Source organism: Canis aureus, chromosome 9 (genome assembly GCF_053574225.1).
Source record: "Canis aureus isolate CA01 chromosome 9, VMU_Caureus_v.1.0, whole genome shotgun sequence".
Taxonomy (NCBI): domain Eukaryota; kingdom Metazoa; phylum Chordata; class Mammalia; order Carnivora; family Canidae; genus Canis; species Canis aureus.
The window spans coordinates 79,554,338-79,567,826 of NC_135619.1; the positions used below are offsets into that span (position 1 = coordinate 79,554,338).

The 13,489-nt window shown below is 40.5% G+C and overlaps 2 pseudogenes across 2 annotated transcripts in view; both read right to left on the reverse strand.

The window, feature by feature from the left end:
- Window positions 1-13,489, reverse strand: part of LOC144319980 (immunoglobulin heavy variable 3-74 pseudogene) — a 215,062-nt pseudogene that overhangs the window by 167,395 nt on the left and 34,178 nt on the right. The gene's annotated exons all lie outside the window — the stretch shown is intronic.
- On the reverse strand, window positions 6,769-7,335 carry LOC144321326 (immunoglobulin heavy variable 3-23 pseudogene; annotated as a pseudogene). Its single transcript, XR_013387029.1, has 2 exons — window positions 7,222-7,335; window positions 6,769-7,124 (listed from the first exon to the last, which is right to left on the reverse strand). The product of XR_013387029.1 is annotated as an immunoglobulin heavy variable 3-23 pseudogene (transcript).

Genomic DNA, 13,489 nt, shown 5'->3' on the forward strand with positions numbered 1-13,489 from the left:
TCAGAACATTCTCAAGCCTTGATCCTAATGGAATGTTACCCAAATGGATGTTCATTGTGTAGTGTTGGTGATGCCTTTTGAACTTATATTTTACCTCCTCTGGAACAAGAATGTCAGCACCTGTTTTTTTATGTTTGTGGGGAATTGTGTTCATAAGGAGTTGATCTGTGTTTTATTTTATTTTTTTAATTTATTTTTTGTTTGCTTTTGCATTTTGTTGGGTGTTTCCATTTTTTTATAAGATTTTATTTATTTATTCATGATAGACACAGAGAATGAGAGAGAGACAAAGACACAGGCAGAGGGAGAAGCAGGCTCCATGCCGGGAGCCCATGTGGGACTCGATCTGGGGACTCCAGGATCACCCCGGGCTGAAGGCGACGCTAAACCACTGGGCCACCGGGGCAGCCCTGTTTCCAGTTTGTGTGTGTGTGTGTGTGTGTGTGTTATATTCATAGATCTATCACCTCCTAGAAAAGGATTTACACCAAAGAAGGTACCCAAATATCATGATACATGAGTTAGATGATTAGATTTGGGGCGATATAAATTATTATATGTAGGTAAAATTTGGCCTTGGGGCATTGCTGTTATGGGTTGCCATTTAGGGTGATGCCAATGTGCATCACTGTGAATGCCATGTGAGAATAAGGTGAACATTTGCATGTCTGAGTATGGACTGTATTTATCTAGGTCATTGTTGAATCTGTGGTTGATAACTTTGTGGCCCAATGGATTGTCATGGTTGATAATTTCAGAGATCTTGATATTACCACCATGATGGCGAGTTTCAATCTGGACATTGGAGGATTGAGTGACATTCACCTTCTGTCCATCTCATGCCTCCAGATGCGGGGGACTGAGGACTCAACATCCATGAGTGGTTTCACTCTGTGAATTGGGCAGGGAAAACCTCAAAACCAGGTGAAGCCACTTTCCTCTATAAACTCCAGGTCTCTTTCTGGTTCTGTGTGTCTAACTGAACTCAGATACGTGTACATGGATGGATGGAAAACTCCATGAGTCAGAGAGAGATTTTGCCATATAAACAAAAAAAGGTCCCTAAATTTGTCATTGCGCCTGAATCTGGTGTGCACCTGATTCTCTGCAGGACTGATGGGATGATGCAGGACACTTGTCAGTGGAGAGGGGAGCCATCCATAAAAACATAGCTCTGGGATGTCTGCCAGAACCCATGACCATCCTCAGTGTGAATGTGATTAGACCCAGGGGCGTCCACAGGGTGTCTCTTACCAGCAATCATTAGGTCCCTGACTTTTTTGTGGAGCCATCAAGCCTCTGAGTCATTTCTCTCCAAGTGTTTCATTGCCATAGGTCCTATTGGATGGGAAATGTAGCCTCTCTCAGTAAGTTCAGGGGCCCTGCTTATCCTGGAAGGACTCATTCCTGGGATCTTGTCCTTGGTATAAACCTCTGATCTGTGTTCTGATAGTGAAAGTGAATGTCCTCTTCCCTTGAAGATAAAACCTGATATGGTTTCCACACTTGTTCCCAACATTCTCAGTGTGAATCAGTAATGAGATTGCCATTGGTCTGAAATTCTCCCTAGGAGCCAGTGCTGGGATGCATGGGTGGTGTCAGGGTGTGAAGACCAGGGTACACTCCTGGTAAACAGGCATCCCCAAGCTCAGTATTGTTTCCTACAGAGGAAAGGGAGGTGAATGGGAATGTCAGCTGACACTTGTCTGTGACTCCTGCAGATCCAGCAGCTGCCTGTGTGAACCTGTCTGGTCCAGGAGTTCAGTATGACCCCACGCAGGCAGGTTGTGGGAGACCATGCCTGGATCGGCTGCACGTGAAGTGTGGGCACAGATGATCTAGGATGGGCAGCTTTGGATCGATGTCTAGCCCATGGGACACCACACTGATAGTCCCTATAGTTTAGCTAACCAATGTCCTTTATCTGTTATTAATAAAATTATAAAATGCAAAAAGAGAGACTTATTTAAATAGATTCCTTTGGCTACTTCCTTTGAGGCAAAATTTCTCTTTATTCCTGAATTTTGAATGATCATAAAATTATTCTGAAACCTTTAAAAAGACATTTATAAATATACAGTAGATTTTCTGTCAGTTAATCCGCTTCATATTTATTTTAGAAATAGTACACAGAGTGAATCTTAAAATTCTTGAGGTGTAAAGCACAGTACTGTTAGGCATATGCACTGGAAATTTTCACCCTGAAGCACCTACAACAGAACCTCATTGATTCCACAACACCTGATATGTGGGTCAGCCCTTCCAGGCTCAGAGGCTCAGGAACCAACCAGAGTCCTACCGCTGGTCGCATATCATCTGGGCCTTTGCAAGAGCTCCCATGGTTATTGATATACTTGAGTTGAGTAGAGATATAGATAATATGTTAATGTTTACAAGGTATATCCTCTTCATCCCTCATGTAGGAAGCAAATAACATCAGGACAATTAGGCAGGAGTTAAAGCACAAGCATATCCCAAAGCAAAAATTTAAGAATAAGCCATCTACTCCCAGATCATACAAGATTCTGAAGGGCAAGATGGCAGAAGAGTAGGGTCTCTAAGTCACCTGTCCCCACCAAATTACCTAGATCACTTTCAAATAATCCTGAACACCTACAAATTCGGCCTGAGATTTAAAGAGAGAACAGCTGGAATTGTACAGTGAGAAGAGTTCACGCTTCTACCAAGGTCAGATGATGGAAAAAAATAAATAAAACAGCATCCAAAGGGGAGGGGCCCCAGCGAGGAGCCGGGCTAAAAGAAGCCCTAATAATCTACATTTTTTAAAAAAGATTTTATTTATTTATTCATCACACACACACACACACACACACACACAGAGGCAGAGACACAGGCAGAGGGAGAAGCAGGCTCCATGCAGGGAACCTGAAGTGGGACTCGATCCCGGGTCTCCAGGATCACACCCTGGGCTGAAGGCAGTGCTAATCTGCTGAGCTACCCTGGCTGCACAATAATATAATTTTATCCTACTTTTCACTACACCAATTGTTAGATTATAAAGTCCAGAATTTCCATTTTTTATAGATTATTAAATTTCATTTTCACATAAGTGGTAATTAGTGAATCCCTGAATACTATCACCTTTGTTTAATAGAAAAAACTGCCTGAATTATGCATGAAACATAGGACAATGAATAAAATTTCCAGTTGTAGTTCTTTTTTAAAATTTTTATTTTAATTGCAGTAGACACTCCTGTGTGTGTGCACGTGTGTGGTAATTAAGTATTATTCAACTATACACATGCGTATATTTGTGTAATCAGCACCACAACTAAGCCATAGAACTGTTCTATAGAAAGTATCCCTCATGCAATCCTTTTATAGTCAGTCACCACAATACCAGTCACTTCCTTAACTGTTGGAAACCACTAATCTTTATAACATTTTCATGTCAAAATGTTATAAAATTGGAATCATACACAATGTACCTTAGGGATTGCCTGTTTTTCACTCAGCATAATTGCCTCTAGGTTCATCCAAGTTGTTGTGTGTATCAATAATTTGTTTCTTTTCATAGCTGAGTTGTATCCTATGATGTAGATGTAAACTGTTGTTTTAACCCTTCATTGGCTGAAGGATACCTGGGCTGATTCTGAGTCTTAGCTGTTACAACTAAAGCTGCTATGAACATTCAAAAAAATTAATTGCAGTAGAGGTTACTTACAGTGTAACACCCGTTTCATGTATCCAACATGCTGATTGAACACTTTCATACATCACCCAGTGTTCATCAGGACAAGTGCACTCCCTAAGCCCCATCTTAGTTAATGCTTAGTTAATGTACATGGAAATATTTGCAATTACCTGGTATTTAGGGAAAATAGTAAGCAAATGTAAGAATCTCTGTCTTGGCAATACCACAGAAGTGATGTTGTGTTCTTGACAATGTATCATATCAGGGGATACATGGTATATTTTTTCTCTCAGGATATTCTTGATCAAGGTAATGTGTGTTGGGTATTTCCACTGTAGATTTACTATTATTCCCTTTGTAACTAATAACTATAATGGGAGAGATGCTCTGAGATTACATGAATATTCTGGTTCACCCAATTATTTTATTATTTTATTTTATTTTACTTTATTTTATTTTATTTATATATATATATATATATTGTTAGTTATGATTCTTTTTTGAAAATAATAGTGAAAGGGAATATAAGGGAAGGGAGAAGAAATGTGTGGGAAATATCAGAAAGGGAGACAGAACGTAAAGACTGCTAACTCTGGGAAACGAACTAGGGGTGGTAGAAGGGGAGGAGGGCGGGGGGTGGGAGTGAATGGGTGACGGGCACTGGGTGTTATTCTGTATGTTAGTAAATTGAACACCAATAAAAAATAAATTAAAAAAAAAGAAAAGCAATGATAAACAGATAACACTGGTTAAAGTCAAAAAAAAAAGAAAATAATAAATTTGTTTTTTATGGTGTTCAATTTGCCAACCTACAGAATAACACCCAGTGCTCATCCCATCAAGTTCCCCCTCAGTGCCCATCACCCATTCACCCCCACCCCTCACCCTCCCCCTCTTCCACCATGCCTTGTTCGTTTCCTGGAGCTAGGAGTCTCTCATGTTCTGTCTCCATCTCTGATATTTCCCACTCATTTTCTCTCCTTTCCCCTTTATTCCATTTCAGTATTTTTTATATCCCCCAAATGAATGAGACCATATACTGTTTGTCCTTCTCCAATTGACTTATTTCACTCAGCATAATACCCTCCAGTTCCATCCACATTGAAGCAAATGGTGGGTATTTGTCGCTTTTTTTAAATTTTCTTTAAAAACTGATTTATTTATTTATGATAGAGAGAGGCAGAGACACAGGAGGAGAGAGAAGCAGGCTCCATGTGAGGAGCCTGACGTGGGACTCATCCCGGGAATCCAGGGTCTTGCCCTGGGCCAAAGATAGGCACCAAACTGCTGAGCCACCCAGGGATCCCCATATTTGTCGTTTCTAATGGCTGAGTAATATTCCCTTGTATACATATACCATATCTTCCTTATCCATTCATCTTTTGATGGACACCGAAGCTCCTTCCACATTTTGTCTGTGATATCGCCAAGAAATGCAAAACCTTAATCTAATCATCCAAAAGGGTCTCATAAACCCAAAGTGAGAGGCATTCTTCAGAACAGCTGACCAGTACTCATCAAATGATTCAAGGCCATGAAGGACAAAGAAAGACTTAAATAGCTGCCATAGGTTAGCAGAAACAAAGAAAACAGCAACTAAATGCAATTTGGGATCATCGTTTGGATTTGGGGGCAGGAAAAAAACTATTTGGAAAACTGGTGAAATTTCAATAAGGGCTATAGATTACTCAATATTATAGTACCAGTGCAAATCATACAACCGTATAATAAATTTTATTATAGCTGGCAAATTAATACAATGTAACCATTCTGCTAAATTATACAGTTATTCACTATCCTAGCTTTTTTATTCCAAATAAATAGAGCATGTATTACTCCTTCTTATGAAACCAGTTGCATAAGCCTATGTTTTCTAGAATCATTACATTTACCAAATTATCTTTTCTATTATACTATCTCATCAAATTCACATGTTTATTGATTGCCACAGTGTGCAGTGTACTCAAGATATAAATTAATATGTCTTATATATGTCTTATATACAATGTATAAGTATAACGTATATATCTTATATATATACAACAACAACGTATACGTGTAATGTATATATCTTATATTTGTATCTTATAATACGTTTCTCCTGCATAAACAAACCTAGAAAAACAGTTTTTGTAATTTATGTTTTACATGCCTACTATAACCTATTATAATGTAAATTAAAATTACTGTGAAATCTAATGTGAAATGGTGCAGCCACTCTGGAAAACTGTGTGCAGGTTCCTCAAAGAGTTAAAAATAGACCTGCCTTACCACCCAGCAATTGGACTGTTGGGGATTTACCCCAAAGATGCAGATGCAATTAAACGTCGGGACACCTGCACCCCGATGTTTATAGCAGCAATGTCCACAATAGCCAAACTGTGAAAAGAACCTTGGAGTCCATCGAAAGAAATGGATAAAGGAGATGTGGTTTATGTATGCAATGGAATATTACCCAGCTATTACAAATAACAAATACCCACCATTTGCTTCCACGTGGATGGAACTGGAGGTTATTATGCTGAGTGAAATGAGTCAATTGAAGTACAAACATTATATGTTCTCATTCATTTGGGGAATATAAATAATAGTGAAAGGGAATAGAAGGGAAGGGAGAAGAAATGGGTAGGAAATATCAGAAAGGGAGACAGAACATAAAGACTCCTAACTCTGGGAAACAAAGTAGGGGTGGTGTAAGGGGAGGAGGGAGGGGGGTGGGGGTGAATGGGTGATGGGCACTGAGGGGGACACTTGATGGGATGAGCACTGAGTGTCATTCTGTATGTTGTCAAATTGAACGCCAATAAAAAATAAATTTATTATTAAAAAAATAAAATAAAATTACTGTGAAATCTATTGATAGAAAAAGAATCGCTGTCTTTTGTGCATGGCATAATAGCTGTTTTCGTATGAAAAACAGATGTGTCTAAATCAGAGACTGAATAGGTATGCACATATCATCTGCCTAGATAACTCCCTGGGGAAAACACCTCCTTGGAGGGGAATCCCAGACCCTGACAGGAAACCTGCTCAGAAACTCCATGTGCACCTGCTCCTGGGCCTTCAAGACAGAAGTGGTGAGGAGTGTGCACCCCCTGGTGGTCCTGATCCCCTTAACAGAGAGGTTTGTGTCTGGGCTCACACTGAGTTCGACTCACTGTGTCCTTCGGACAGTAATACACGGCTGTGTCCTCGGATCTCAGGCTGTTCATCTGCAGATACAGTGTGTTCCTGGCATTGTCTCTGGAGATGGTGAACCGGCCCTTCACAGCATCTGCGTAGTATGTGCTACTTCCACCACTGTTAATGTATGCGACCCACTGCAGCCCCTTCCCTGGAGCCTGGCGGACCCAGCTCATGGCATAGCTACTGAAGGTGAATCCAGAGGCCACACAGGACAGTCTCAGGGATCCCCCAGGCTTCACCAGGTCTCCCCCAGACTCCACCAGCTGTACCTCACCCTGGACACCTGCAGACACAAGACATCCTGGTTAGGAAACTGTCCCACATCCCCTGTTTCACTCACCTACAATCAGACTCAGGGTCTCTTTTTCTTCATGAATTACCTTTTAAAATAGCGACAAGGAAAACCCAGCCAACGAAAGACTCCATGTTTAGTCGTGTGTTTTCCACCCTGATCCCTAAACAAGGTCACTTGGGGATCCTGGGGCTGGGACTCCTCTCCCAGCAGCATGTCGGGATGGGCTGGTTTAATCAGTGAAGTGAGGGCCCTATTTGCATGTCCTTTGAATATATAATCAGCTCCAGACCTAGATTTGATTCTTTACAAGTTCTTAACAAGGATTTCTTTACTTCTGTAGGCCACTGTGTGTAAGTCTTCTGACATTATGAAGTTTTCACATTTATGAAAAAATGCCTTTGCATTTTTTTGACTCTTTAAAAATCTCTCATCAATGTTACTTCTTTTAGTGGACAGTAATTTACCTCTTTCAGAATACTTAATCCTACCTATTACATTCTTAACACCGGTGCCAATGTAATAAGGTTTTATTAATTAACGTTTATGTATTTATTGTTACGGATGCTTGCGTGGCTCAGTGGTTGAGGTCTGCCATCTGCGCTGGGAGTGATCCTAGAGTCCAGAGATCCAGTCCCACATTGGGCTCCCTGCATGGAGCCTGTTTCTCTCTCTTCCTATGTCTTTTCCTCTCTCTGCTTGTGTGTCTTTCATGAATAATTCAATAAAATCTTTAAGATATAAATAATTAGTTGTTCCTGTGTGGAAACCTAGATTTACTTTGTTTGTTGATTTTGTATCCTATCGATTCCCTGAAGTTGTTCATTACCTTAGGGTTTGATTTTGAAAGTTGGCAGGTTTGACCCTGCAACAGATTGTGTCATATGGATACAAGTAAATTTCTCTGTATCTATTGATTTAAATATCTTTTATTCTTTGTTTCATAAACATCCCGGTTTGGAATTCCAGTCATTACCACAGTATGGTCTTCCTTCCCTTCTTTCTGGTTATTTTTCTGAAATAATTACTCTGTAGACTTATGAGAGACCTAAGTGAAGATGTATTTCATGGTGCATGTGCCTGAGCTCCCTGAAACACAACACACAATGAACAAACTAGGCAGACCTTCTTCTTCTTACCCAACAAAACGTTGATTTGTAGAGATATAAGGCCAGGATACTGGATTTGGGTCAGTGAATTGGTGAGGAACTGACAAGGCTTGTTTTCACAGCCTTCTGGGCCCTACAGACGTTTCTGGTGCTGAGGATGGTTCACCCCTCCTGGTTCAGGGAAGGGAATTTTCCCATGGGAGATTTATTTCCTTACATCAGGGTGAAAGAAGGGTTCATTCTCTCTGTCCACTGGATGATTCTCGTGTGATTTTATTCACAACAATCCAGGGAACCAGCTGACATATGGGGTGGCACAGTTTATTCTCCTTTAGAATAATATGTTGAATACTGAGGGTGGGAATGACCCCTGTTTGGGTCCTGACTTACAGAAGGGCTTCAGATTTTCACATTTTTTAAAAGATTTTATTTATTTATGCATGAGAGACAGAGAGAGAGAGAGAGGCAGAGACACAGGCAGAAGGAGAAGCAGGCTCCATGCAGGGAGCCTGACGTGGGACTCGATACTGGGTCTCCAGGATCAGGCCCTGGGCTGAAGGCGGCGCTAAACTGATGAGCCACCAGGGCTGCCCAGGTTTTCACTTTTTAATGCAGTGTTGATTGTGGGTTTTTCATAAAACGTGACTACTTCCATCAAATAGGAGGCAATCTCTTCTGCCTCAACTGTTAAGATGTTTTGAAGATAAAAGCATGTTAGATTTTTTTCAAGCGGTTTTAGGTATCAAAGGAAAGAATCGTGTACATCCAATCCTTGAGTCTGTTAATACAGGGGCCCATTGATGATCTGGGTGTGTTGAAGCATCCTTGCATCCCAGGGATGATTCCTTCTAGGTCATCATGTGCCATCTGTCCATGGGCTGTTGGATTCAAGATGCCAGGATATTTGCATTTATGTGCATCTGAGATATTGTCTATGAGACCCTTCCTGTGGGGTCCTTGGCATGGGTTCGCTGTCAGACTCATCCTGGCCTCCTTAAATCAATTTGGTCACGTTCCATTCTAAATACGTTTTGGAAGAGATGGAAACATTTTGGCCTTATTTCTTAAAATATCTGAATATTTGTAGATAAAATGATCTGATTTTGCCTTTTTCATTACATTATGCTTTTTAAATTTTCATTATCCTTTTTGAGGCAGAATTTTTAAAAAGATTTTATTTATTCATGAGAGACACAAAGAGAGAGAGAGAGAGAGGCAGAGACACAGGCAGAGGGAGAAGCAGGCTCCATGCTGAGAGCCCGATGTGGGACTGGATCCTGAGTCTCCAGGATCAGGCTCTGGGCCACAGGTGGTGCTAAACTCCTGAGTGAACAGTCCTGCCCCTGGCAGGATTTTTAGATAATAGTTTCAGGCTTCTTATTTGTTCTGTTTTGTTCATTTTTTTATTTCTTCATGAAACAGTTTTATTTTCTTGATAATACTAGTAATTTTGTAATTTGCCTTGGTCATCCATTATTTGCACTGTTAAAATCTTAGAATTTTTTTCATGGTCCTTTCTTTTTTTAGTGTCAGTTATTTCTTCTCTTTGAAATCTGATTATATTTATTAAGGCTTAACTCTTTTCCAAGAGTGTCTATGAGTTAAATTTCATTTTTCTTTTCCATATACTTATTAAATCTCCCTGAGAATTTTTATTTGTCCATACAAGTAGACAAATAATTTCTGTTCTAATTATTTTAATGTTGATTAAATTAATCAAAATATCAATTGTTTTCTTACATAATAGAAAAACTCCACATTCATATGGAAAACAAAATCACATGAGAGTGACCATACAAGTTTAAGAAATTAGAACAATAGTCAGACATCACACATCCCTCTACGGAAATGTATTTTAGTCACACATTAAGCATTTCAGTGTGTGACTGCCTAACGTCAGCAATGTAGATGGTGGACCATATTACAGAGCCCAGAAGTTAACGTGTGCATATACAGTCAGAAATCCTTCAGCCATAGTATATGTAAGAATACACAGTGGGGAAAGGATAGTCTCTATAGAAAATGGTGTTGAACAGCCTCATACAAATAATGACACTTGGTCCTTATCAAACATCACACAGATTCAAGGACACAGAAAATCTCAAAAGTGATTAAGAGTTAAGCAGGGGGATCCCTGGGTGGCGCAGCCGTTTGGCGCCTGCCTTTGGCCCAGGGCGCGATCCTGGAGACCCGGGATCGAATCCCACGTCGGGCTGCCGGTGCATGGAGCCTGCTTCTCCCTCTGCCTATGTCTCTGCCTCTCTCTCTCTCTCTCTCTCTCTGTGACTATCATAAATAATTAAAAATTAAAAAAAAAAATTAAAAAAAGGGTTAAGCAGAAGTCTCAACCCTAGAACTTAAACATGTAAACTAAGGGGAAAACATCATGATCTTTGCTTGGCTGTGATTTATTTATTTTTTAAAGATTTATTTATTCGTGAGAGACACACAGAGAAAGAGGCAGAGACACAGGCAGGAGAGAAGTAGGCTCCATGCAGGGAGGCCCACTGGAGCTTTGATCCCGGGATCCAGGATCATGCCCTGAGCCAAAGGCAGTCGCTCAACTGCTGAGCCACCCAGGCGTTTCATGATGTATTTGATATAACATTAAAATCACAGTAAAAAAAAAAAAAACAATGACTGATAAGTGAGGCTACCTCATGCACAAAGTGTGCAGGACAAATATAATTGGAGCAAAAAGATAGCCTATGAAATGGGAGACAGTGTGTTCAACTATATACTGAGACAGACTTAGTCTCCAAAATACAGAAAGGAATCTTAACCTCAATAGAAAGTCTGACAAAACGCAATAATAAGAAACACAAATCTCTTTAAACAGTTGCGCAAGGATGTGTCGCCTGGTCGACTCACATGGTTAAGCATCTAACTCTTGATCTAACTCTTGTTTGTGAGTCATGTCGTGATCTCAGGATCCTGGAATTGAGCCCAAAGTCAGGCTCTGGTCATGGGGAATCCGCTTGAGATTTTCTTTCTCTCTCAAACTCTTCTCCTTCTCTTTCTCACTAAATAAATATATAAAATATGATTTTTTAATCTGGACAAGTTCTTCTATATTTATTTCTCTATAGAAAACAAACAGTAGTGGGATCCTCTGCGGACAGCTGATTAAAACTGTGACCTCACTCTGTTCCCAAACACTTGACCTGATTTCCACCTGAGTGAGAGGAAGGTCTAGACCTCAGGTTGTGGGGAGAAACAGTAGCAGGAGACAGATGGACTCAGTGGAGGTGTCTTAACCTTGTCCTGCTCAGCTGCAGGAGAGAGCCTGAGCCAGAGATGCTGGAGGGGACAGTTCCTATCACAACGCATGTCCGACTCTCAGGAACCCCCCATCAGGGGACTAGAGGTGGTTTGTTTCAGTGTGTGGACATTCCATACCTGAGGACATTGTGCACAGGAGGGGAGCATGCAGCCTGATGCAGAGGAGCTCATCATTTGGGTTTGGGGAAGAGAGAGGGACAGAAAGCCCAACCAAACAATTGTAACCCTGGCCTGGCTGTACAAATGCCCCAGGCTGCATGGCCTGTCATCTCCGAGACTGCTGAGCTTCATGGAACAGCATGTCCTTGAGGTTCCCCTGGGATCCTGGGTGTGTATCAATAGTGTGGCTTCTTATTGCAGAATCCCGTCCCATTGATGGATGTTTTCTACTGGCATTATTCTTTAAATCACGCAGGCTTTTGGGGGGGGAGTTTCTAGGCTTCTAACAGAAATGAAGACACTATAATTCATCACATGCCATTTTTACAAGAACATTGGGTTTCCTTATTCTGGAGCAAGCATTGAGGAGTGGGATTTCCAGGTCCCCTGGTAGGTTATCCATCTTTAATTTCAGGAGGAACAGAAAAATGATTTTCCACGGCTTCTGTTTCATTTTTCATTTCTACTTGCAGGGTTGAGGCCCAGGGGTCCTGCATGCTTCCCAGGATGTTCTGGTCAGTGCTTCTTTCATACTTGAGCCCTCGTGATGTGTGTATAGGGCACCTCATTGTGGTTGACGTGCATTACCCTGAAAGATCCTGGTGGGATGTGTCCTCTCCTGTGCTTACTTCATGTATCTGTACCCTCCTGTATAACATGTCCAAAGATCTGCCTGTTTTATATGTGAATTCTGTTGTTTTTTTCCACTGAGTTTTGATGGTGATTATGATATGCAGGTGAAAGTTTTTTGTTGGTTTTGAAATTTGTGCAAGTTTTCTCTTGGTCCATATCTTGTATTTTATTACCTTGATAACTACGTAGGTAGAAAAATGTAGCTGAATTTCGCTAAGAGTATTCTTAATATTTGGTGTTATGCATAATGATTTTTACCTATAGCATTCTGATTTCATGATTAATGATTGCTTATGAATAGTTTCCCCATTGACAATACATTGAAAAGTCTTGTTTTCTTTTTCCTGGTCTCCTCAGCGTTGACCTGCCCCCTAACTGTTCTCTACTATATCAGTGTTATTTTTTTATATGAATATAGAATTTGGCAATTGATTTTCATGTTGCTCTTTTTGTAAGCTGTACGAATTTTTTTCTCATATTCAAACGTGAACTTGTGATTTAATGTAAGATGCTCTGTTGTATCTGATCAGTCTGGTTGTTCAACAGGTTCATCTAGTTGATTTTTCACAAAGTGTATTCTTATTATTTGGTATTATGCATATTGATATTTTATCTATAATATTCCTATTTCATGATTAGTGATTGCCTATGAATAGTTTCTCCATTGACAATATATTGAAAAGTTTTGTTTTTTTTCCTGGTCTCCTCAGTGTTGACCTGTTCCGTACTGGGTCTCTAGTAACTCAGTGTTTACATATTATATAAATATAGATTCTGGGAATTGATTTTCATGGTGTTGTTTTCATAAACTATAAAAATTCTGTTCCCATGCTCAAACATGAACTTGTGATTTCATGGCAGATGATCTGCTGTATCTCATCAGCTGGTTGTTCATCACATTGAATAGATGTGCTTCTGGTGTGAAACATTATCATTTATCTTTCCAGGTGTTAGACTTTCTATACCTCTTGCTGCTGTTCAGAGACAGGTTGTGGTGTTATTCTTTTCCCTCCAGACTTCGGCATTGACTCCAGGGCCTTCCCCTGGAGGCTGATGGACCCATGTGACACCCTCACTGACATGCGCAGTGAGAACTCAGAGAAGGGGCAGGTGAGTGTAAGGTTCTGCCTATGTTTACCCAGCCCAGATCCAGACTCCTGCAGGGGAACCTGG